A 27,131-nucleotide genomic window follows, 5' to 3' on the forward strand; every position below is an offset into this window, starting at 1 on the left:
TCGTAAGTATGTCTATATTTTATATATTATGTCTATATTTTGTGTACATTCGCATCATTAATGCCTTTTGCCTGAAGGTAGCTACTTTCGTGAATAATAATTAGATACATCATCAATATCTCGTTACTTGTGTATCATGATTGTTGGTTCAAGAAATATGTACAGTAGGCGCCAATAATGCCTTAACATATGAAATTGGTCACATTCGGGGCTAGTAATAACTAAACGCATCTCATCAAGCTATTCATGAATTATGACTGTTAATTTTGAGAAGGAACCGACAACATTATTTTAGAATTGTGTCCACACACATCTGTTTAACAGTTTTAAGTGCAATTTATAATAGATTGTAGGCATAATTTCAAAACAAATATTGTCGGTTCCTTTTCTAACTAACAGTCATGATGCATGAATAGCTTGATGAGATGCGTTTAGTTATTACTAGCCCCGAATGTGACCAATTTCATATGTTAAGGCATTATTGGCGCCTACTGTACATAACTAATATGGGAAAAAAGCACACATAAATACAATGTCACATGATTGGCTGTTATATAGAAAAGTTTTAGAACTTTTAAAAATTCGATAGATAATTACGCAACACTGTGTCTACCTACATTTTCTTATTAGAAAGATTCCATAGCTCATGTATATTCATATATGTATAGATATACTATACTATATATATTTATATACATATATGAATATATATGAACATATTAAATATGTAAATATTCCTTGGATCAGAGAGGTTATGATATAAAAATAACTATATGCGATGTCTAGCTGTTATTGGCTCTGGAAACGGCTATTTTCAGACGAGAAGGCATTAATGATACCAAGTATATGTTTATATTTTAATCTATTAATTAATCTATTAATTAATCTGTTAATTACATATTTTTTTAAAGATAATTTTTTTTTTAAATTAGAAGCGAATTTTCAAGTAGTATACATCAGAACTCGCGGTGTTTCGCGGTTGAAATAAATCACAAAACTGGCAAATATCGGGCGAATGTAGCTGTTACGTAACCGCGCCGGATGTAACATATGCAGATAACGCGCGGAAGTTTTTAAACAGCGCACTCTTGGGGCACTTATAATACTCCGTGAAAGTGCGCGATAGCCGCTATTTTGTTTTGTACTTCTTTTCGATTGCTAGCGAAGCTCGTCTTGGAAGGGTACCGCATGTTGCGTAAAGACGAGGTGCGAGTCGAGGGACTTTGCAGTGTTGTTTCGCTATGTTTGCATTTAATTTCAACGCTACAGAATTGCTACTACTTTGGAAAGTTAATACTCTTACGCGACGATAGCAGTTGCATTAAATTACATTGATTCGTCCGTACGTTGCGAGTGTTTAATTACTTTACAGTTATGAGGATATACGTTTCTTTACAATTTAAACATTTCTCAAATAATATTATTCTTTGCTACGTTTTCCTTTTTAATTTAATGGATACATATCTTTTCTCTCCTTCCCCCTTTCTCTTTCTCTCTCGCTACAATTTCCGATAATTTCAACCTAAAGCGACACGTATATCGAACCACAAATGATAATGGCGCACAAAAGTGGTACTTGCTGTTACAAAAGACGCAATGTCCGCAACGTCACGATGGAGGTAGAAGCATATGAATATGTACGGTATGTCGGTACGTTTAATATAACTTTGCAGCTGGCCGAAGTTTCGACACAACACGATTGCTACACGTCGTCCTGTGAAAATTATCCACGACACCGCGGTCCATTCGGCGTGCTCGCTCCGTTGCTGTATGCTAATTGCGCCTTGATGGAATTCAGACCGCACTCGAGCGGAGAAAGAGAGATACAGAGAGAGAGAGAGAGAGAGAATCGCACGTGCAACGCAAGTTGTTTATTCCGAAAGTTAGGCGAGTCGAGAAACGTCACGAATTTAATCTTTCATTCAGTAATGTCGCTTTCAACCCTTATCAATTCCTTTATGCTATATTGTTTTCAACTAGCCAAACCATAAATCTCGTCCTTCTTCGGTCTTTTTTACCGGAGCTCTTCCTGACATAAAGTCAATCGCGAAATGTTATGTTTGAAGGTAGATGGCGAGCATTTTGTCCATTTTTCATTTTATTTTTGTAATTAAAGAAGAAATGAGTGAGAAAGGGAAAAGTGCATATAAGCATGTTGGTTTCATAGATAGATAAACAAATATGTTATCGTGAATTAGCAAAATGTGTTTTTAAATAAATGGAATTTCAATCAAACAACGATTTTATTAATTTACCACTGAAAAAAGCTGCTTTAAAGCTATTGAAGATATTTTAAGCCCGCATAGCGGGCTACAACGGTAATACGCTAATACGATGCAAATTAAAATCGCTTGATAAGTTTAATTAAAAGCGTTCGCAAATCCAGATACTGTATTAATTCATTAATGAATTCGCGATCGCGGAGGGAAATTCACGAAGGATAGCACTTTCCCTTCATCTCCCTCTTGTTCCCTCCAATCAACGCCGAGGCATAATGTAATTGGAAAATTTTCATGGACGTAGTGATGCGTTATGGGAATTGTTCCATATTTTTGATACGCGCATAAGCACGATTTCATTATGCTAATAATATTTCGATTACGATCCGTTAAATTAATTAGATTAAAGGATATGTTAACGGCTCGTATATATAATTATTTTAGAATAGAAATATCCATTATAATTCTAACGTGAAAATTCGAATGTAAAAAAAATTAGGACATCGTATATATTATCTTCTGTTATTTCTCCTTTTCCAATATCTCTTCTCGATGCAATATCGAGAACTCACTTATGACGATGAGGAGACCTAAGCGATCGAAACGCGCGTATTGTACTTTTATGCTAATGAATGGTGGCGCGATTTGGCCTTTATTACAGACTATACATCCGTACTATGCAAAAGAAGAACGCAATATGTTTTTGGAATGCTCGGATGCAAATAAAGTAAAGAAAAAAAAGAGTATGATAAAGAAAGGGAGGATATTCTCTCACGTGACTACGATCTAAGGAGAAAACCACTGTATAACTATGACGAGAGCTTCTTGAGATTATGCCTAGACATGATCCCGCATAGATCGTAGGCTGGGAAGGGGGAGGGTCTAGCTAGCGTATGCAAATTTCCCTGGCAAACTGCTTGGCATTTGCATAAGCTTACAGATAACGACGCGTTAGAAGTAGGAGCCTCTCCTTCGGATTCGTTTCTGCGGCTTTCCCGACTGAAGAAAAGAGTGCGGAATCGATCTTCCTGAACATCGGCCAAGAATAATTTAACGGAGCCATACTCGCAAGTTGTTAATGTCTCGAAAAATTCATCAAAAATACCGATATTGCTACGAAAATTAAGTTCGTATTCTATACAACGACAACAATGGCCTCGCACCTCATCGACTCCTTTTTAAGCTTCATGTTTTTTACAGCGCGTCGTAAAAGAAAGTAGAGAACGGTAGCGCCTGGGAAAAAATCGAGAACGCCCTTATCGATAATGGTACGTGTCGAGGGCGTCCGTAAAGGCAGTTCGTTTATCGAGAAGATATGGAAGACACCTGAACTAGATGTATAGTTTGACGTACCGAGCATATGACGAGCTTTTCCTCGATCAAGGAAGCGAATATGGGCAAGAGCTCGATCAGCTATGGCGTCGGAATTCAAATACCAAGGTAATTGAGAACGGTTTTTTAGAAGAATGGTATTTCATGCTATACAAAAAAATGTACAAAAAAAGAAGAAAGATAAAAACTTGATAACGGTGGAAAATATATTTTGTTTAATTTATATCATTAACCCTTATTCCATATACGGGGGTCACTTTTGATCTCATCAATATTTCCATAGCAATACACTTTGATTTGATGTATTTCGGTTCATATATTTGCAATTAAAGATATTAAAGCACATTATTTTGCAAATTTCTTATTCAAGCCTTTATTTAGAAGGTCCAAAGAAGACATACTTTTTCAGATTTTTTAAATATTTTTACCCTTTGAAAAAACACAGAAAAAAATAATTCCCCTATACACTTTAAAGGTGTTAAAAAATAACAATACAATATAAAGATTAACATTAATTTAAAAATTGTAAAATATTTTATATATCTGACTAACGATTTTACGAAAGAATAATGTTACGTCTTATATAGAGAAAAAAGAATAAGAATTAGTTTCCAGACAATAAAAAAATTATCCTTTTCCTTAGAATTCCTATTGTTAATTCTAATTAATATAAGAAAATATATCTTTTTTAATAGCTGATAAATTAGTGAAGAGATTTTCTAGATGACTTTTATTAACAGCATTTCATTAGCAGAGAAAACTTTCCTCCTTCTCTCTTTAATTCATCGAGTCGTCAACGATTTAATTAGATCGCACGCGACGAGCGAAAGCTCTGTAATGTCGACGTCATCGAGGACGCGTTGCCATCCTTCCAAGAAAGTAACGCCATTCATAACTTGGTTCTTACGAAAACTTTTATTACTCGTATTTCAATGAGCTCGAGAAGAAGCCATATTTGTTGAACTGCCGCAAATTCGAAAAAAATTAGAATTTTTCCACATCAGTGGAAAAACGGAAAGCAGCTCAATTTTTTGCTCCCACGTTTGAACGATATATAATTAAATTTAATTTTCTTACCTAAAGCACTTCTCTCTTTTCGATAATATATTAATAACAAAATATAAAGAGAGTTACAGATCTGACTTATTATGTGTGTATCTAAAATATTTATTTCTTATTATTTTCAATATTTATTTCAAAATAAGTTCTTAAGAATCAAATAATTATTAGATTAAATAATTTTTAAATTTAAAAAAAGCTTAAAGACATTCGCATGTAACTGAGTAGATTGTCTTTGCTTTATAATATATGTTAATTGTATATTAGGAAATGGAGTAAATAATATTACAAAAGAAAAGAATTGAAATAATGTAAATCTTTTTTAGAAAAATTTTAAGATGGACATTAAATTAGAAAAACCTTTCAATATTTATTTTAAAGTAAGTTCTTAAGAATCAAATAATCATTAGATTAAATAATTTTTATATTAAATTTTAAAAAATCATAAAGATTAAAGATATGTGTAACTGAGTAGAGATTGTCTTCGTATGTAACTGAGTAGATTGTCTTTGCCACCATCGGGTAGATTTCACGTATCGAATAGAATATTGATGTTATTGCACTTGGGACACAGATTTGCTTCGTATATGTATATGTATAAATGTAGAGATGTGTACACGTGCGTGGATGCGAGCGCGCGCGCGCGCGCGTGTGTGTGTATGCGCTCGCGCGCGCTTTATTCTCCCTTCAGTCATATATCAAGTATATCAGTCGCGGAAGTGCCGGTCGAAAGAGCGCCAGGGAGGTCGAACTCTTATTGCCATGAAATATAACGATAGAACGATGATGTAGTAGCCAGGTCAGGTCAAGAATTTTCAGCGCGACGATTGCCAGAAATGCCGAGGAATTGGATTAATATCTCGATGTAGAAATATCGAATCTCTCATACGACATTAACGAATCAGCGAACAAAATCAGCGATACAATTACGCATTGCAAAAGGAAAATGTTAAATATAAAAGACAAATATTATATGAATTTTTCAGATAAATATTAAATTTTTAAGAATTATATATAAAAAAGTTATTAAAAGTCTTTTATAATAATATACATTAAATATAGTGATTAAAACAAATAACTTAATAGAGAAGAATAATAAAATATTTTTCCCTCAAGTACTTATTGAGTTATAAGGCTTGAAATCATTTCTTAATTTTACATAAACCGTAAAATATCTTGTAAAATATTCATTTTTCGATTATCTTATCTTAATACTTTTGTGCACAGAACAATGTGAGGAATCAATTAGTGTAAATAAAAAACAGTTGTTTTTGAGAAAAAATATGTAATTGGTAATTGCAAATTACAAATTTTTTTAGAAACTATTATGTGTTTTCCTTATACCAATTGATTCCTCACATTGTTCTGTGCATAAAAGTATTAAGGTAAGATAATCGAAAAATGAATATTTTACAAGATATTTTACGGTTTATGTAAAATTAAGAAATGATTTCAAGCCTTATAACTCAATAAGTACTTGAAGGAAAAATATTTTATTATAGTGTTTTGGAAAGCCCTCGACATAAGCTAGAATAATATGTAATAAAAAATAGGGGGTTCCATTTAAGAAATTGACGGTGACCTTCAAATAACTCTTCAAGGTCAAACTGATATCGCCATATAATGCGTTACTTGAAACCTTACAACTTTTGTCTGAAATATTTTTGTCTGCCGCGCTCAGTTTTTGAGATATTCGGCTGATACGGGTGGTCTGCGACACCCTGTATATACAGGGTGACCCATTTTAACTTAGGCAGCCAAATAACTCGAAAAATAAGCAAGATAGAGAAAAATGTTTTAGACAAAAGTTGTATGGTTTCGAGGGGGCCATAAGATGGTATCATTGGTTTGACCTTGAAGAGTCATTTGAAGGTCACGTGAAGGTCACTTCAATTTTTTTAAATGGAACATCCTATATATTTTTGTACATTCTTGTAGCTCATCTCGAGAGCTTTCCAAAACACTATAATTAAGTACATTTTCGTTAAGTACTTTTTGAGTTATGAGGCTTGAAATAATTTCTTAATTTTACATAAACCGTAAAATATCTTGTAAAATATTCATTTTTCGATTACCTTACCTTAATAGTTTTATGTACAAAATAATGAGAGGAATCAATTGGTGTAAAGAAAACACATAGTTGTTTCGAAGAAAAAATATGTAATTTGCAATTAACAATTCCATATTTTTTCTTAAAAACAACTATGTGTTTTCTTTACACCAATTGATTCCTCTCATTATTTTGTACATAAAAGTATTAAGGTAAGATAATCGAAAAATGAATATTTTACAAGATATTTTACGGTTTATGTAAAATTAAGAAATTATTTCAAGCATCATAACTCAAAAAGTACTTAACGGAAAGGTACTTAATTATAGTGTTTTGGAAAGCTCTCGAAATAAGCTACAAGAATGTACAAAAATATATAGGGTATTCCATTTAAAAAAATTGAAGTGACCTTCACGTGACCTTCAAATGACTCTTCAAGGTCAAACCAATGATACCATCTTATGGCCCCCTCGAAACCATACAACTTTTGTCTAAAACATTTTTCTCTATCTTGCTTATTTTTCGAGTTATTTGGCTGCCTAAGTTAAAATGGGTCACCCTGTATAGTATATATATAGGGCAAAAAGTCCCGAACGGTCTAATATTTTGGAAAGGAAGCATTTTATAAAAAAATGTTTTAGACAAAAATAACGCAGTTATTTTTAAGGAAAAATATGTAGCTGCTTATTGCAAATTATATACGTTTTCTTTCTAAAAATAATTATGTGTTTTTTTTACAATTGACTCCTTTCATTATTTGTACATAAAAGTATTGAGATAAGATGATTGAAAAATGTATATTTTACGAGATATATTTTATAGTTTATATAAAATTAAGAAATTATTTCAAACCTCATAACTCAAACAGTACTTAATAAAAGAATACTTCATTATAGTATTTTGCAAAGCTTTCGAAAAAAAATACTTCATTATAGTGTATTGGGAAGCTCTCTAAATTAGGGTGTACAATAAAAAATGAAGGATTCCATTTAAAAAATTTACAAATATTTATAAACTTGACCTTCTCCTGACCTTGGCCTTTCAAGGTCAAACTGATAAAATCAGTAAATAGATATCTTTTTAAATACTACAATTTCTTTTTAAACATTTTTATGTAAAATGCTTTCTTTCCAAGATATTAGATCGTTCCAGGACATTTTGCGCACTCCGTATATAAACAATAAAAAAAATATATATATATGTATATATAAATTTTTTTTATACATATAATTTTACATATATATATATATATACATATATATATATATATATATAAATTGATTTTGCTTGAATATTTTATTAAGATTACTACATTTCATCGGAGATAATCTAATCTAATACAATCAAATCAACTAAAGCACTAAAATACGATCCAAGACAATCATATTTTACAAACCGAATCTTTTTCCAATTCCTCAATATCTATACACATGCTTGTACCTTTGTCGGAAATTCGGCCTGCTTTTGAAGCAGTCCAAACTATACTACATTCCCTGAGGACCCTAGGCTGCGTTTCCCTGCACCGAAAGAGAGGCGCATAAATCGATCTCTCTGCTACAGAATGCTGCCTAAGCGAATCAAACCTGAATTTTTCAGTCTATTTCGAAAATATTCAAATGTATCTGTAATCTTTTCTATTAGGAAACAAAAAATTAATGGAATAAATGGAAGTAATACAATTTGCTTTAATATAACAGTATTGAGAATAATATTAATAATAATAAATAATAATAAATAATAATTAATAATAAAAATAAATAATGGCAATAATAACAATAATATTAAATAATAAATTTATTATATATATATATATATATATATATATATATATATATATACCTTAAAGAATATTTTTATTTTGGGAAAATAAAAAAAAGAAATGTTTCATATAAAAAATTTATCAGTTGTACTTTGATTTTGTTTCACGAATATCTCCGAATTTTATTGTCCACAATATAACGCATACAATATAGGATTCATATCTTCCAAAAGATGCGCCACGTTCATATGAAAAGAAGCCAAAAAGGAAAAAAGAAAAAAACCAAATCGGTTTTGCTTCTCTTGGCAGAAGTAATTTTTCCATATTTCTCGGGAAAAAAAGACTAGCAAAACTCGATATTGATTCCGGATACATTTCTGCGTGTATATGTTCAATCGTTCCGTAGGGAATTGTGCAGTTAATATTATATGTTTCAAGATAGAAACCATTTTTTTTTTCTTAAGAAGTAAGAAATATTTATATTCTTTAATAGCACCTTACGATAAATAAACGTTAGTAGGAATTTTCTCTTTCAATCATCTTTCGATTATTTCGATATATTTCTGTCTGTATTTGTACTCTATATTTTTTTTGTTATACTTTTTATTAATTTTTAGAAACATGTTCTCCATTTTTATTAACATTTTATAGAAACTTTATAAAAAATATTTTAATAAAATTGAAGAAAATTAATAACATTAAAAATAGAAGTATGTATATATATATATATATATATATATATATATATATATATATATATATATATATACAGGGTGGGACATCTAAAACAGGCCACCTGAATAACTCGGCTGCTTTCGGTGATAGAAAAAATTGCTTCAGACCAAATTTGCTTGGTTTTACAAGAACTATAACCTGAGATCAATGGTTTTTTTGTAGGTGAAAGAGTGAAGGAGCTACGAAGATCAACTTTGATTTTTTAAATGGAACTCCCTATTTTTTATTACATATTCTTGTAGCTCATCTCGAGAGCTTTCCAAAACACTATAATTAAGTTAGTTTTCATTAAGTACTTTCCGAGTTATGAGGCTTGAAATCATTTCTTAATTTTACATAAACCGTAAAATATCTTATAAAATATTCATTTTTCGATTATCTTACCTTAAAACTTTTATGTACAAAATAATGAGAAGAATCAATTGGTGTAAAGAAAACACATAGTTGTTTCGAAGAAAAAATATATAATTTGCAATTAACAATTACATATTTTTTCTTAAAAATAACTATATGTTTTCGTTACACCAATTGATTCCTCTCATTATTTTGTACAGAAAAGTATTAAGGTAAGATAATCGAAAAATATTTTACAAGATATTTTACGGTTTATGTAAAATTAAGAAATGATTTCAAGCCTCATAACTCGGAAAGTACTTAATGAAAACTAACTTAATTATAGTGTTTTGGAAAGCTCTCGAGATGAGCTGCAAGAATATGCAATAAAAAGTAGGCAGTTCCATTTAAAAAATCAAAGTTGACCTTCGTAACTCCTCCACCCTTTCACCTACAAAAAGACCATTGATCTCAGGTTATAGTTCTCGTAAAACCAAGCAAATGTGGTCTGAAGCATTTTTTTTCTATCACCAAAAGCAGCCGAGTTATTCAGGTGACCTGTTTTAGGTGCCCCACCCTGTATATATATATATATATATATATATATATATATATATATATATATATACCTTTACTGATATATTACTTCTTAATTTTCAAACAAAATAATCATAAATCTTTTTTACATCTATTAATTATGTATCAAAATAGTCTTTAATCTAAAATATTTTACAAAAGATTATTATCAAATTAAATTCTTTTTCAATTGTTATTAGAATTAATAAAAAATAAAAAAACTTTTTTATTTATAAAGAATAAACAAAATTTTTTCGTTGATATTATATTTTTTTAAATACACAGCGTTTATTTTATTCAATTTACGAAAATTTTAATTGTACAGATCAAATCTTCACTTTAATTCGCATAAATTAATTATTTATTTCATTTAAATTAGAACGCAGGATAAAGCGACAACTACCAATTGTGTACGTAAAATCCTTGAACAAACATTAACAATATAAAAGAGATTTTAAATATAATTTTATCTTAAAATATAAATATTATATCGAAATATATCATAAATACTATCGAACTAATATTTTTATAGTGATTGTATTATGATTTTAATTGTATGACATAAAATTTTCATAAAAATGAAAATTTTAATTGTACAGACCACATCTTCACTTTAATTCACATAAATTAATTATTAATTTTATATTTTAAACGGATTAATTATTAACTTTATATTTTAAAAGGCTAAAAATGCTTTGTGCAATATCAAATTCATGAATCTCGAAATGTATTAGATTTATTAATTTTTATCGTAATGGATTCATCTAGTTCCTCCTGAATCAAAATTTAATAAATTTACAAAATTACAATTTATATAATTTAATTAAAACTTTATAGAAAGAAATTTTCATGTTTATATTTTATGATACTTATAGAAAAAATATTACAAAAAATTTCTCTAAGAAGATACTTCTTTAACAAAAATTTTCAATTTTTTTGTATGTATCTAAACTCAATTTTCATTTTCACAAATATATTTGATTTATTTCAAAGCATCAAATAAAATATTGTTACATAGTACATACGATAATAATGGGCAAGTGAGATGTGATATTTATTTTGATATTATTATATTTATTATTATTAATAAATGTTATGAAGAAAATATCACAAATTATAGAAAGCAATTCGGCAAACTATATTGACATTAACATCAAATAATCACAAAATTAATTCATCTATCATGAAACTAGCTCAAATTATGTTAATCACTATTTATAAACATCACTAATTATAAATGCAATTTCATAATTAATTGGATTCTGTTGTCAGATGAATAATTGTCAAGCATAATGTGCGAAATCTAATAATATATCTTAAAATCGACTATTTATCTCCAAAAGTATAAAAATATAGAACTGATATGAATATTTATTATCGCATATTATATTCATTTTTTTATCAATTATTATTAACACATTATTATATTTAATATCTTAGAACAGCTTCAAAAAACAGATTGTTTTGTTAACAATTCTTAATTTAGGAAGCAATTTTTTTTCTATTATATTTTTTATTCCTGCCATTTTTTTTTATACTGCAAAATAGAACCAAAATCTCACGGTCATATTTACCTTCAAATTGTATTGACAAATTGTATTGATATTGTGATTTAATAAGTATAATAGTAAGAAAATTTCGAAAAATGTCGGAAATTTCGCAATTTCTGATATTTTCATCTCCTCAGCCTATATACATGATCTAACTAATAAGTTAATAACATTAAATGTTTCTTAAAAACATGCGTTATTGCTATAATATAGAGTAGATAGTAAATCGCATGTGCTTTATAAAATATTTATATAAAATACTCTTTTAAATATACAATTTTTAAAAATATGATTTTTTCTAAACAAAACGATGATTTGGGAATAAGAGCGAATGATTCAAAACTACTGAAGCATTATAAGAGAGTAAATCCTAGATTACAATTAATTTATTAGATACTATTTAAATATAATAGATGAATTTACGATCTAGAAGTCCATTTACTTCAAACTTTCTGCTATACAAAAAATCTCAAAATTATATTTTTTAATAATTTATTTTTTGATCAATGTAAAGAATTTTTCCTTAGTAAAAATATCGAAGTATCAATAGTTTCGTTAGAGTCACAAATGAAAAAAGGAAACTTTTCGCAAATTATCTTTAGTAGCACGTATTCGTTTATAGAACATTTCACAAATGTTTCTTCGAAATGTTTTATAAGCATTTCATACCTTTTAGAAACGTTTGTGATTAGTTAAAATGTTAATTCAAAAACGTTAAAAAATACGTTTCTAAAAAACGTTTAAGAAACGGTCAAAACATGTTTAAAAAATGGTCAAAATACATTTTCTTAACTATGGTTCTAAAAACGTTTCTATGGAAACGTTTCTTATTAATGCTTTACGGTTGAAAAACATTGGATACGTTTAAGAAACTTATATAAAACGAACATCTACCTGCGTATATTGAATTATGATAGATAACACAGGCCCACAAAAAAGAAAGTACCCTGTGCTGGCGATCTGACTAGACTAGTCTTATGTATTTTGGCCCGCTGAATTCGAATCTGACGTCAGAATTGCTCCATCACGTCACAGTTTTTTTTAAATCTCAAAAGAGAAAGACGAAAATTTCATAAAAATCGACATTCTAGGGTAGTAAAACTGCACTTCTTGAGGGAAAAGTTACCGAAATCATATTTCCATGTATTTTCTGGCATTATAAATCCAAATCCGATTTGTCACACCAATCATACCATCGATTCCATTAACATTTGTCATGAAAAAGTAGCAATCTTCCGTATTCCATATTTGATTTTAGTTCATTCATAAATCTTATATTGGAAAGAATTAATTTTATATTCTCCAAGTCCAAATTTTGAGAAAAATTTTTTCGAAACTTACAGCTTCCAGCTGTTGAGTTCGTATAAGATGCAGAAATTTCTTTATATAGGTCACAAACCTCTTTTCATGTCTTTAAAGCGCTAGAGGTACATGAAAAAAAAGATTGTGCTATCTGGAGGTAAAAACCTATCTTCATATCTTCGCATCTTGATAAATAGAATCTGTTTGCAGTAAATTTTAGGTGTTACAACCTGAAAAAATAAAAAAAATAAAAATGAGCACAAAAAAAAATTGAGCACAACGTTTATATTCTAAGTCGGATTTGGATTTATAATGTCTGAAAATACATTAAAATATGATTTTGGTAATTTTTTCTTTAAGAAGCGCAGTCTTATTACCCTAGAATGTCGATTTTTACGAAATTTTCGTCTATTTTTGAGATTTAAAAAAAACTGTGACGTGATGGAGCAATCCTGACGTCAGATTCGAATTCAGCGGGCCAAAATACATAAGACTAGCCTAGTCAGATCGCCAGCACAGGGTACTTTTTTTTTTGTGGGCCTGTGTAATTGATACACCCTGCAATAATAGTACCATAAAAGATAATTTAAGATGTAGTTAAGGGATATTGATACAGATGGCGACATCACTGTTACCGATTATTGTAGAGATAGTCGCTTCTGTTCTGTTTTGAATTTTTGTATCACAAATTTTAAATATGAGATCATTATTATTATTAGTCAATATGTTTTAATATCTATCTTCCTTTTGAGATATCTCTATAGAATAGATAAAAATGCGCATTTTGCTTACAAAAATTAAAAATTAACAAAATTATATTTTTTAGTTAAATTAAGCAGAGAGTTCGAATAGGAATAGCATTTCAATTTGAAAATTAATTCCAAAAATATATGATGGAAAACAATTGGAAATTTGTAGAAAATGATGACCTTCCTCGACAAAGCAAAATCATTTAATAGCAGATCGGTCAAACAATCTGCTATTAAAAAGATATTTACAGTAGATTTTGATTCTATCTATCTATCCATCTATCTATCTATGTGTGTGTGTGTGTGTGTGTGTGTGTGTGTGTGTGTGTGTGTGTGTAACTAGATAATTCTACCTTTTTTTAAATAAAAAATAAGTCAAAAATATCTTTGTATTAATTTCAATTAATATTTTCCTATAACAATTTCAAGCAAAGCCATATTCTCTCTCTCTCTCTCTCTCTCTCTCTCTCAACTATTTAGTATAAAATAATTCAATATTTTAATTTAAATTTCAATATTTATTAAAATTCAACCTAAATTAAATATTAATCATTTCCAGGAATTAAATTTAACCATATTAAATATCAGTTAATTAAAATCAAATCAAGGAAGCGTCAATTATTTTTAATAATTAAATTCAAGTCAATTAAGAACTCATCCTCATTAACTTAATGATGTAACTTAATAATACATGATGAAACTCAAGCAGAAATCACGATAGTGTTCAATATTAATGACAAATCTTGAATACATATAATGCGGTTGGCTTGAAAACGTAATTTACAACCCCAGCTTGCTTCAAAAGTTATGAGAGTAAAGCCGAGACTCACAGCCGCGGGGTGCAGAAATGGAGGGGAGGAGGTTGTTTGCACCCTGCATTTAATATCGCGCATTTAATTCCCTGTAGGATGCATTTCAGGAAGGAAGGCGACCTGCGTTAAGGTAAACCTGGGCCGCGGGTATGACAGCGGCTTTCACAGCCGGGATTTCCTGCAAGCGGGAACGAAGACAGCACCCCAAAGAGACCGGAAGCGTGGCTGCGATGGTAATTCCTGCGCGCAAGGAGGAATTAAGGGACTCCCGAACAAAAATGGGACAAGGAGGGGAAAGCGTGAGACGCGTGATTTAAGTCGTAAGCGGCAAGATAACGCTATCCTCGCCGTAATTTCGCCAAGATGAACGGTTATTGGGCGAACTTCCGCGTATAACACAGCGATGCACCCTTTACATCCTCTTTATTTTCCCTTGTCATTTCCAAAATGTATCTAATTTGAAAAAGTGACATATTTCTTCTGTCAAATTAATTAGAAATAGATATAATTGATAAAAACTTAACAATTCATTGGTGTACAATTAATATAGAATATAATTGATAATTAATAAGAATAATTGATTGACATCTGATTAATCGAGTACTTAAAAATGTAAATTAAGATAATCATAAAAGTAGACTATATCATACATATTATACATATTATATGTATATATTATACTCCAAACTATATTATACATTCTTTTTCTTTATAAATTTGAATTCAAAAATAAAAAATCCATCATACATTAAGAAAAAAATGTTAGTTCAAACAAGAAATCGATAACAAAAATGACGAAAGTCAGTAATCAATCTTGATTGACTAATCGATATATTTATTTCTTTATATTAGACTTGAACTTCAATTAAAAATGGAAAATCAATCATTTAAAATGAAAGGAAAAAATATCAATTTATATGCACGATATCGATAACAAAAAAAACGATGGAAGTAATCGATCTTGATTCAGTAATTATAACAATTTTATATTTTTTACTATTTTGTTATCTTATATACATTAAATAAACAGTCAAATATATATTGCTCTCTTCATCAGTTTGTTGATTTATAATACTACTAAAAGTTGATTATGTTAGTAAAAGTTTTTCGTTTTATTATCATTATTTCCATTTTACAATCGTGACAAACTCCGGTTCTAACAATGGGTCTAATATACTTTCTGTACTATTTATTTTTTTCCACTTTCTCCAAAGCTTAAACACACACTTATTCTGCGTCAGATACAGGAAGGAAATACAAGAAGAAAGGAAGAAAGTGCAGTTAAAATGAATAGACCTATTATGTTTCTATGTTTCCTTTAGAAAATGCAACATTAAAATAAAAGCTTCTGAGATTTTCCTTGAAACTATTGTTATTTGTAGGTTCATTTTAAAGCGAGCTATTTAATCATACTTTAACTTCTATGCAGCACATATGAAAATTTTCATTATAAATAATAATAATGTTCAATAAACTTAACTATATGATGAAGATCTATCACTGAAATCACTGTCGTGCCTGTGCTTGAATGTCTTCCGTATCTGTAAAACAAAGATTAATTAATTTTATTACAATTATTGCAGTGAAATATTATTATGTGAACATATTTATATATATTATCAAATTATCATTATTGATCCATAGACCCACATACACGCATATACATTGTTCTACATATATAATGTTCATATTTGTTTCTATTTCTTATATATACACTGGGTGTTAAAAAAGTCTGGACACGGTCGAATATCTCGATAAGGAAGTTTTACTGGAAAGTGTTTCAGACAAAAGTTGTATGGCTTCGAGGGGGACATAACATGGTACCATTGATTTGACCTTGAAGAGTTATTTGAAGGTCACATGAAGGTCACCTTCAATTTCTTAAATGGAACCTACTCTTTCTCATTACATATTCTTGTAGCTTATCTCGAGAGCTTTCCAAAACACTAAACAAAATATTTTTTCATTGAGTACTTATTGAGTTATAAGGCTTGAAATCATTTCTTAATTTTACATAAACCGTAAAATATCTTGTAAAATATTCATTTTTCGATTATCTTACCTTAATACTTTTATGTACAAAATAATGAGAGGAATCAATTGGTGTAAAGAAAATACATAGTTATTTTTAAGAAAAAATATGTAATTGTTAATTGCAAATTACATATTTTTAATATTTAATATAATATTTATGTTTATTCTTAATATTTATGTATATTCTTTATACTCTGTATAAATTTTATTTTTACTTTTTTTCATTAAACAACGTTAATCAATAATTATTACATAATAGAATTAAAATCAATAATTACACAGTCGAACAAAACATACTTTTTACAACATAAGAATAAGATCGATCACTTCCTATAATCTTTTTTTATGCTAAATTCGGATTTCCAAATTACTCCATTACATTGCATCATAATTTAAAAACAATTTATATTAAAACTATTTAATATAATATATTTATTTAAACATAAAGTTGTTTACTGAATATCAATTTAATACAAAAATTAACTAATTAAAATTATATATAAATTTTTTACAAATTTTTATTCTGCGATCTTATCAGCCTCGCATTTCAGGATATCCTGTATATAAACATTTGTAAAAATCTAAATATTGATTAGTTTTGACATTTTTATCTCTCAAATTCGTTATTCTTAAATATATATAGACAATTTTAATCGGATTCGAATTAAGCGATTTTTAAAAATCCCTTAAGTTTATTGTTAAATAAATATATTTGAGGATTATTTGATATAGATCCCAAAATATTATTTAACTTACAATAGTCCGCATATTTTGTCATAATCATATCTTATTAATCGAGGAAGCAATCGAAAAAAATTCTTTTTGAAAACTAAAAGTTCTAACAACACTTAATTGCATATAATTGCAATAAAACATCCAGCACGTTATATACTATAATTATGAAAAATTTATAGAAAATGATTAATCTTGTACTCGCGTTCCTTTTTTGTTGAATTGTGTTATTAAGAAGATACATAATCATTATATAAACAATAACAATGTGTAAATATTAAATTAAATCATTTCTTTATCGCTAATTCCGATATATTTTCCAAGAATTAAATTGAATCATTTCTTTATCCCTAATTTTTTTCTCTCAATCTGTATCTTTGATCAAATTTGAAGTATTATAAACTTATTTTCCCAAGATATGATTGTTACACTTGTGTTGCTATTACACTCAGTTTTCAATTATAATTTTCAAGTTTAATTTATAACCTCTCTCCGTTTCATTGAAAAATATTGAAGGACATTAGAACTGCGAAATGTGCATTTACAACATTAGCGAGCATGAGTTTAGTGAGAGAGAGAAGTTGCATATACAATGGAATTTTCACCGGCAGCAATTAAGAGTAGAATTTGCAAATTGCGCCGTAATATGCAGTGACAGAGAGGTAAACGCCTGTGAGATGGTGTAAGAAAAAGAGAGATGATAGAGAGAGAAAGAGAGAGACAAGATTAATAAGTATGACGAAGATACCCACGCAAACTATAATATCGCGAGCAGAGAAGAGGAGCGGTATTTAAGATGAAATATATACGAAATACGATGCAATGCAACGAAGGATATATCCCGACGATGCCAACTAGAGGAGATTAGATCTCGGCGATTCGTTTCGAAATTAAACTCGCTTTAATCCTGCGCAACTCCTACGATTAATCTTCCCGCGTACTCTTCGGCTTACAGTTCTTAGATTCCGAAGTAGCATTGCTTCTTTTATATTAACTTTGCAAGCAATCTGTTGAACTGCAAGCTTCATCAAAAAATTAGCTTTTCTATTTTTCAATTCTTCTCTATTACGCTTGCCTTTTTTTTTTTAAATAACGTTTTAAACATTTTCTTGCTCAAATTTTGCGGCAAATAAAAATAAGAATTCAAAATTTAAATTTGTTTTTTTTTTTCATATAGATCTAGTTAATCTCTTAATTATTAATTTTCTTATTGTTTGCAAATACGTTTATTCCATAATATTACTATTACGAATGCGAAGCGTCTAAAATTATTTAATTTTTAATTATATAATTTTGTCTTAATGATATTTCTCATAATATTTTTTTTCTATTTTTATTTAAAAATACAGTTTAATTCAACTGCGTAGCAAAGAAACTTTGAATAATCTTTTATTCATGTGATATGTATACAGGGTGACCCATTTTAACTTAGGCAGCCAAATAACTCGAAAAATAAGCAAGATAGAGAAAAATGTTTTAGACAAAAGTTGTATGGTTTCGAGGGGGCCATAAGATGGTATCATTGGTTTGACCTTGAAGAGTCATTTGAAGGTCACGTGAAGGTTACTTCAATTTTTTTAAATGGAATACCCTATATATTTTTGTACATTCTTGTAGCTTATTTCGAGAGCTTTCCAAAACCCTATAATTAAGTACCTTTCCGTTAAGTACTTTTTGAGTTATGATGCTTGAAATAATTTCTTAATTTTACATAAACCGTAAAATATCTTGTAAAATATTCATTTTTCGATTATCTTACCTTAATACTTTTATGCACAAAATAATGAGAGGAATCAATTAGTGTAAAGAAAATACATAGTTGTTTCGAAGAAAGAAAATGTAATTTGCAATTAACAATTACATTTTTTTTTTTCGAAACAACTATGTGTTTTCTTTACACCAATTGATTCCTCTCATTATTTTGTGCATAAAAGTATTAAGGTAAGATAATCGAAAAATGAATATTTTACAAGATATTTTACGGTTTATGTAAAATTAAGAAATTATTTCAAGCCTCATAACTCAAAAAGTACTTAACGAAAATGTACTTAATTATAGTGTTTTGGAAAGCTCTCGAGATGAGCTATAAGAATGTACAAAAATATATAGGATGTTCCATTTAAAAAAATTGAAGTGACCTTCACGTGACCTTCAAATGACTCTTCAAGGTCAAACCAATGATACCATCTTATGGCCCCCTCGAAACCATACAACTTTTGTCTAATACATTTTTCTCTATCTTGCTTATTTTTCGAGTTATTTGGCTGCCTAAGTTAAAATGGGTCACCCTGTATATATTGACTAGTATTACTATATTCTGAATTTTGCAATGCATTAACGAAAACAAATTGAAGTATTTTATAAATAGCAGTAGGGAGGGAGGTTACTATAAATGGACGGAGAAAGAGAATAAAATAAGTTCCAATATCTTTTATATATATTTTATATACATATATTACATTATTGATTATTAGTAATAATTCATATTAGTATATTATTACATTATTTTAATTAATTATTCGGATAGTTAATATGTTATAATATTCTCTTTTATCATACATACATAGTGTTCATTCAGAGTGTAAGACGAAACTATCTTTAACGGTTGGAGATAGAAAAAGAATGTCACAGAGTAAAAATTAAATAGTTTTAGACTATTTATTATATTTATTTTTAATTTAATACATATTTCATATTTCTACTTTTCTTTATTTACGTGTTTACATCTAGATACAGTTACAATGTATCTAAATGTGTAATTGTATCTTTTAATAAATGGAATCCCATGCTTTTATGAATGCATTAATTACAATTTTTCATTTTAACAAAACTATAAGAGAGTAAGAGATTCCATAAAAAAAAATATAATATTACTATTAGGAATATGGAGCACCTAAAATCATTTAATTTCATTTTGATAATGTTTTTTATAATATTTTTTTCGATTTCCATTTCCATTTAAAAATACAGCTTACAATTACCTCAGCTATACATGGAAAAGATATCTTGAATAATCCTTTCATCTGATACATAATAAGTATATTATAGAGAAACTTTTTCTATCATAATAAAATAAACGACGCCAGAATATCGATTAATCTGTTATGCAAATATGTATAATGCAAGCTAGGAAAATTAATGGAGAGAGTGCTGGAATGTTTGACTAAAATTGAATAATAGATGTTCTTGTAAAAACAGAACATTGTGTGAATTCTCGCGAGCGAAGACTCAACTTAATAAAAGTTTCATCTTTTTTTTATTTCTTATTGCATCTTCTTGCTTCACTTTTCTCACTTCGCGTTTCCGATTAGTTGCCTGGATATCGGAACAGCTGTCGCCAACAGATTAATGGTCCATTATCGCGAATCGCTATCCGCCTCGATTTCTTAAAAAGCGTCATTTTAGGCCATCGAAAAGAAAAAAAATTATTACCCAGACAAATATTTTTCTTTTATCACAAAATTACCTAATCTTTAAATTTTTAACAAAATTCTCCTTTGTAATTTTCAGAACTAGTCAAGAAATTTAGAAAAATGTGTATATACATGTATATTATATATATGTGTGTGTGTGTGTGTGTGTACACATATATTATATGTATGGTACTCTCGAAAAAATTTGAAAAAATTTAAAATTCTTAATGTACACAGTAATTTATCTTAAAATTCGAATAAGTTTTTTATGAAAATTTAAAAATTTTCATAATAATAATAAGTTTTTATAATTTATGACAATAATACAACAAATTTTTTTTATTGTTTTATTATAATCTTAAAATAATTTTAAACACACTTGTCTTTCTACACATAGTCAAAACAGGTTTGATTTACAATTAGAGTTTTTAGACTGCCTCGTGCATCTGTGTGAACATTTATTGTGTGACATGATGTAATTTGCTTTTACATCTTTCTGTAAATTAATTATTTTTAATTTTAAAGCGGTATATGTCTCTCTCGCCAATAAGTGTACTCTTTGTCTTTCTTGTTCGTTATAGGCATCTCTATATTTGATTGGCTTCTTGCGGGAAAATATCATAATGAAGCCCCAACTTTTTCTGATTCGCTTCATGACCTACCAACTGGAGAGCAAATACACTTTACAGAAGCCTGGATGTTTATAATGATGGAAAGTTGAATTACCATTATTTTGATCTTGCCGAGAGACTTTAGATTTTAATTTAACAGCTTAGTTTTTAAATTTAAATTTGACAACTTAAGTTTTTATGTTTTATTTTGTTCGTCGAGTGTGTTGTTAATTTTAGGACTTATGTAATCATTTATTTATATCCGTTTCTTTCGAATTTCGCTGAAGATAACTCAAAAAATGGAATCGAAATGTTCGCCGTGTTAATTATTAATTTAATTTCTAATTTTTACCTTTTTAATGTTTTTATTCGTTAAATTATTATTTTTTAATAAATTCATTTGCTCGTTATTGACGGCGTTGGCTTTTATTACCTTTTAATTATTTACCATTGTCAGAGCCTTTTTGCCCAATTAAGGTATTTAAACTACAAAATTTAACAAAATCAAGTTAGATTAATATACTTTATTTATTGTAATTAATAAAATATTCTTTAGCAAGGTATTTATTGAGACAATCCATAACACAATAAATTATAATATTTTTTCGATCACTCTTAACATATTTAAAATACAAGCCCAGTTTATTAATCGCTTTGTATTTTCTTTCTTTTATTTCTATTTGCATAGAAAGAATTTAATAATGTCAGTTCTAGAGATTGAGCTGAAAGCAATTATTTTTATTATCTCTACATATGCAATCAAGGGATTTATTTTTATTAAAAATTAGAATTGCGAATATGGAAAATCAGTTAGATAGTTAACAAAATATTTATATATATCATAGCAAATTTAAAGGTACATTTTTAAGAGAATTGGCGATTTGATAAAAAATGCATTTTTATATACTATTTAATAAATAATACTATTTTATAAATTACTATTTCATAAATTTAGTAAATAAATCAGTAATAATTTGTAAATAAAATAGAGCTAATTAATTATTTGCGATCCCACTTCAAATATAAGAGACTATACAATTTTCTATTGCTGCAATCAACTTATTAATCATCAACTATTTTTCAAATATATTATTTATATTTCTTAAATTTATTTGCCCTTAATATAAAAAAATAATCTCATTGGTAAATAGTATTTTATGGAAAAATATATTGTTTAATTTTCATTGACAATACACACTTTTTTCAAAATCTCTAGAATGCTTTGAATGAATTGATATGCAAATAGGATTTATGCTGATGTAAAAGTCGTATTAAGCTTGTTCTGCTAATTCCATTGTCTCATTCAAGATGCCTTAATTGAATTAACATGAGAGGATTCTCAATAGCTACCGCCAAAATCTTAATTGCATTTACTTTACACAGTTTAGTTTATCTAAATTATTATATTCTTGAAGCTTTGTAGTTAAATTAAAATAAACAGAGGAAATAAACATTTGTAGTCAGAAAAACTCTTTCCATACAATCAGATTGCTTTTAAATCTGTCGAGTCTCTGTGTACATGAAAATTATATTGATTTTAGATTCTCTCATTTTCTATATTTCTATCTTCCTTCTCTTTAAATATCGCATCAAAAAGTATATTTATCAACAAATTGAAAAATCATATTAGAATTATCCACATGCTTCTATGTTGTATAGTACATTCTGCTGTAAATAAAATTTATGGGATACTGGAATAAAAAAGAAGTATTGTACTGTTTAAAGAACATCTTGCTATTAAAAAGCATTATTTTGTTATAATTTGCTACAGTTATTTGTTGCAATAAGTAAAATTGATAATATAATCAAATTTTGTTTAATTTTTATATATAATTTAAGGTTATTTTTTAATAAAATACACACACACACTCGAACCTAAACAATTCGAAAAATGATCTACTTATCTTTTTTTATAATCTCTTTTTGGAAAAACCATTAAATATTATGTTTAGTAGTAAATTAAGTAAAAAATATAGTTAAGTAAAATGCTTTTTTATTAAATTGTAGATGTTACAAGCTATATATATTGTTATATTTTCAAAAAAAATATTTAAAAACGAAAATTTAGTAATTTGCACTGAATGTGTCTTAATATAATGATTTTTATCACGATTTCTTTTGCAGAAATTAATTGAAATTAAAAAGCAAAATTATATATTACGAGGTAATTTTTAAAACAAAAATGACTATGATTAGCTATAAATCAAGTTCTAAAATTTTACATTTATGTAAAAGGTAATTATAACAAATTTCATAAAAAATTACAATTTAGATTGCAAATAGTTATAATTTTCTTTAAATTATAAAAAAAAAATCCAGTTGATAGATAACCACATATAATATAATCATATAGAAGAACACAAAATTTGAAATAAATTATTTTAATAATCTTTGAGAAATCTTCATATTCAATTTCCAAAATTTTCACAACTTTAGAAAAATCGCATTTAAAGTATTGAAAAAAGAATTAAAAATAATCATAAAAAATAACAGAAAGCATTTCATTTGCTATTAACTTTCAATAAAATAAATACGTGTATCATTTAAAATGTTTTAATACTAATATTGTCTTATCAAATTATTTTAATATGTAAAATATCATCGCGCAAAGAGGTAGAATTCAATAACGAAAAGTAAATAAAGTTTAAAAATTTCAATATTAGACTACATATATGTCTGACACATTTACAAATTTTAACTAATAAAATATTATAAAATATTATTAAGAAACTTTTTATTTATTATTTTAGAAAAGTATATTATATTTCTCTTTATTAACAAAAATATCAAGATAATAATGAAAGTTATTATCAATGATATATCAATATCAATAAATGTCTAATAAGATAATAAAAACATGGAACATTTGGACTCATTTTTACATCTTCGGCCATTTAAATCATATTAAACTATTAAATAAATATAAGAAAATAATTGAACAGAATTTTATCATATGAGATACATGAAAATTACAAAGTAAATTAATTTTAACAAATTAATATTAATAAATATTAACAAAATTAAGAAAATTACAATAACATGTGAGATACATGAAAATTACAAAGTATCATACTTATAAAAGATAGATCATGTACTTTCATTGTTGGACGATCGAATTGAGATAGGAAAAATTGCTATCTTTACTCTTTTGAAGTATTGTTACAAGGCTGTGGTACATACGTTTAATATGTAAAGATTATCTGTTCATTCTGTTCAATGTTGTAAAAGAATAGAATATGTAATCCATGTCAAGATGTCATTATACGTCTATCATAAAAAACGAAAGACAAAACAAAGAATAACTAATAAAATAAATATTTAAGTGACATTTTTGATATATTTTTGACAATGTAAAAACCTTTTAATTTACTCACATTAAATCGAAACAATTCATAAATAATTTAATTACTAAGCAATTTATGATTAAGGTATAAAAAAACTTGAACAGCAGAAACAAGGCCTTTTATGTTAGATTTACAATAACCCGAAAGCGAGTCAAATGGAAATAGAATTTCTGCGAACCGAGTTTTTATAAACCTCTGTTTGAAAGGTGCGATAGTGAGACAATATTGCGAATTTTTTTTTTTTTTTTTCAAAGTATATTTATATATAGTAACGAAAAAGATCTGGCCTAATAATTTATTATATTTTCTGTAATGAATGTTTAGGCATTTTTTGCTGTTTTATAAGGATGATTTCTAAGATAAATCTTTCCTAATAATTAAATTCGTGATCTAATATTTCTTATTGTTAGTCTTTGAGATGATTATGTTTGAATTAATATTACTACTTATTTTGAGCGTATTTATTAATTCTCATTTTTGCTTGTCTCTTATTCTATTCTATATAAACTGTATCACAAAATCTTTATAAATATCCTTATAAATTACATTATTATTAAGTGTGATGTCTTTGTGAATTTTTATAAATCGGTTAAGCCGATTGAAATCAGTAATGAAATCCATATTTCGGAACAAGCCATAAATATATTCTGACAGATCTTTGATACATGGATTCTCGCCACAATTTTTTATTTTTATTTTCGTCATCGTTTGCTGTTCCATTTCCTTTTGGTGTCAATTTGATAACCATTAGTTTTTTTTAACTTGATATGTATGTTTTAAAAATAAAAGATAGAGGAAAACCTAGTAAAGTGTTTATAAAAAATATTATATTCTTGTTTTCGGATGAGACAAACATATGATTCAGATCAAACTGTTAGTATCAATTTTATGACATACATAATTATTTGAAAAATAAAACAAACATCTGTCCAAATAAGTTGTTTTGTGAAATCATTCTGAAAACAGAGATAAAAATAAAATTCAATTTCAAGATTAAAATTGAAGAAATTTGTTTAGAAATTTTAAATTGCTATCATAAAATAATTTATTCAGGATATATGTCTTTCTACTTTTCTGCATGTCATAAAATTGGTATTTACAGATTTCCGTGACACATTAATCTCATTTGAAATTCTAAAAAAAGAAGAAAAACAATATTTCGCGTAAACACTTATTAAATAACGGTTTTTCTCTGCCATTTATATTTAAATATATACATATCAAGTTGAAAAAATTAATAGCTATCAAATTTAAATCAAAAGCAAATGGAACAGTAAACGATTACGTAAAATATTTGCAACGATAGTCCATATATCAAAGATATGTTTGCGACTCGTTCTGAAATATAGATTTCGCTACCGGCTTCAATTGACTTAACCGATTTAACCGATAAAGTTCACAAAAAACGAAGTTTATGTCGCACTAAATAATAATGTAATTTATCAAATTAATTGTAAAGATTGTAATCTTATGTAGAACAGAAATATAATACAAAAAAAGTAAAAGAGAGGAAATTAATAAAACTAAATCAAACAAATCAAAACAATAGTTGCTCAAAACAATCAGTAGTCTCAATACACATGCAAACATAATTATGTCATGGATTGGAAAAAAGTTGGAATGTTAGATAACGAATTTAATTACTAGAAAAAATTTATCTCAGAAAGCACCCTTATCAAACAACAAGAAAATTACCTAAACATTATGGAAAATAATAAATATAATAGAATATAATGAATATAATGGAAAATAATGAATATAATGGAATATAATAGAATATCATGAATTAGATCAGACGTATATTTTCCGTTACTGCACAAATAAATACACTTGGAAAAAAAAAACAAAATTCGTAATGTTTTCTTGACTCGTGTGCATCTTAAAAACAGAGGTTTATAAAAACTCGATTCGCGGAAATTCTATCTCCATTTGACTCGCTTTTGGATTATTGTAAATCTAATATTAAAGGCCTTGTTACTGCTGTTCAAGTTTTCTTATACCTTATGATTTTATAATTTTATCCCTTATAATTTTCTAATTTTCATATATTATGTATTACTTATATGTTATTTCTAATAATTTGTACTAAATTATTTCTTACATTTATTTAATAGTTTAATATGGTTTAAAGTGGCTGAAGAGTGAGTCGAGAAGTTTATAAGAAATATCCCATGTTTTTATAATCTTATTAAACATAAATTGACATTGGTATATATCATTATTAATAATTTTTGAATAACTTTTCTATCCTGAAAATAGTCTCTTGTTAATCTTATAAATATCTTGTAATATAACCAATTGTTTTATTTACATATAATATATAGATAATAGATTGTAGATTTTTAAATCATTATCATCTGCATAATTTGTATATGATAATTTTATACTAATTTTCACTTATGTAAAAATATTTCTTACATATTGTTTACTTTTATTTTATCCGCTATATTTTCGTAATTTGACATCGTTTTTTGCTACTCTTGATATTCTCTTCTTTTTTAATATTTTTCATACGAATATA

At 27.4% G+C, this 27,131-nt stretch overlaps 1 protein-coding gene across 3 annotated transcripts in view; it reads right to left on the reverse strand.

Annotated features, from left to right (window-relative positions):
• Con (leucine rich repeat protein connectin) overlaps window positions 1-27,131 on the reverse strand; it is a 259,030-nt gene that overhangs the window by 56,850 nt on the left and 175,049 nt on the right. For all 3 annotated transcript variants that reach the window (XM_083093605.1, XM_083093603.1, XM_083093604.1), the window contains one exon: window positions 15,957-16,017. The gene's annotated coding sequence lies outside the window, so the exon portion shown is untranslated. The remainder of the gene's footprint in view (window positions 1-15,956; window positions 16,018-27,131) is intronic.

The sequence above is a fragment of the Camponotus vicinus genome, unplaced genomic scaffold, assembly GCF_025532165.1.
Source record: "Camponotus vicinus isolate PSW18456_S1 unplaced genomic scaffold, iyCamVici1.0 SCAF_3, whole genome shotgun sequence".
NCBI lineage: Eukaryota > Metazoa > Arthropoda > Insecta > Hymenoptera > Formicidae > Camponotus > Camponotus vicinus.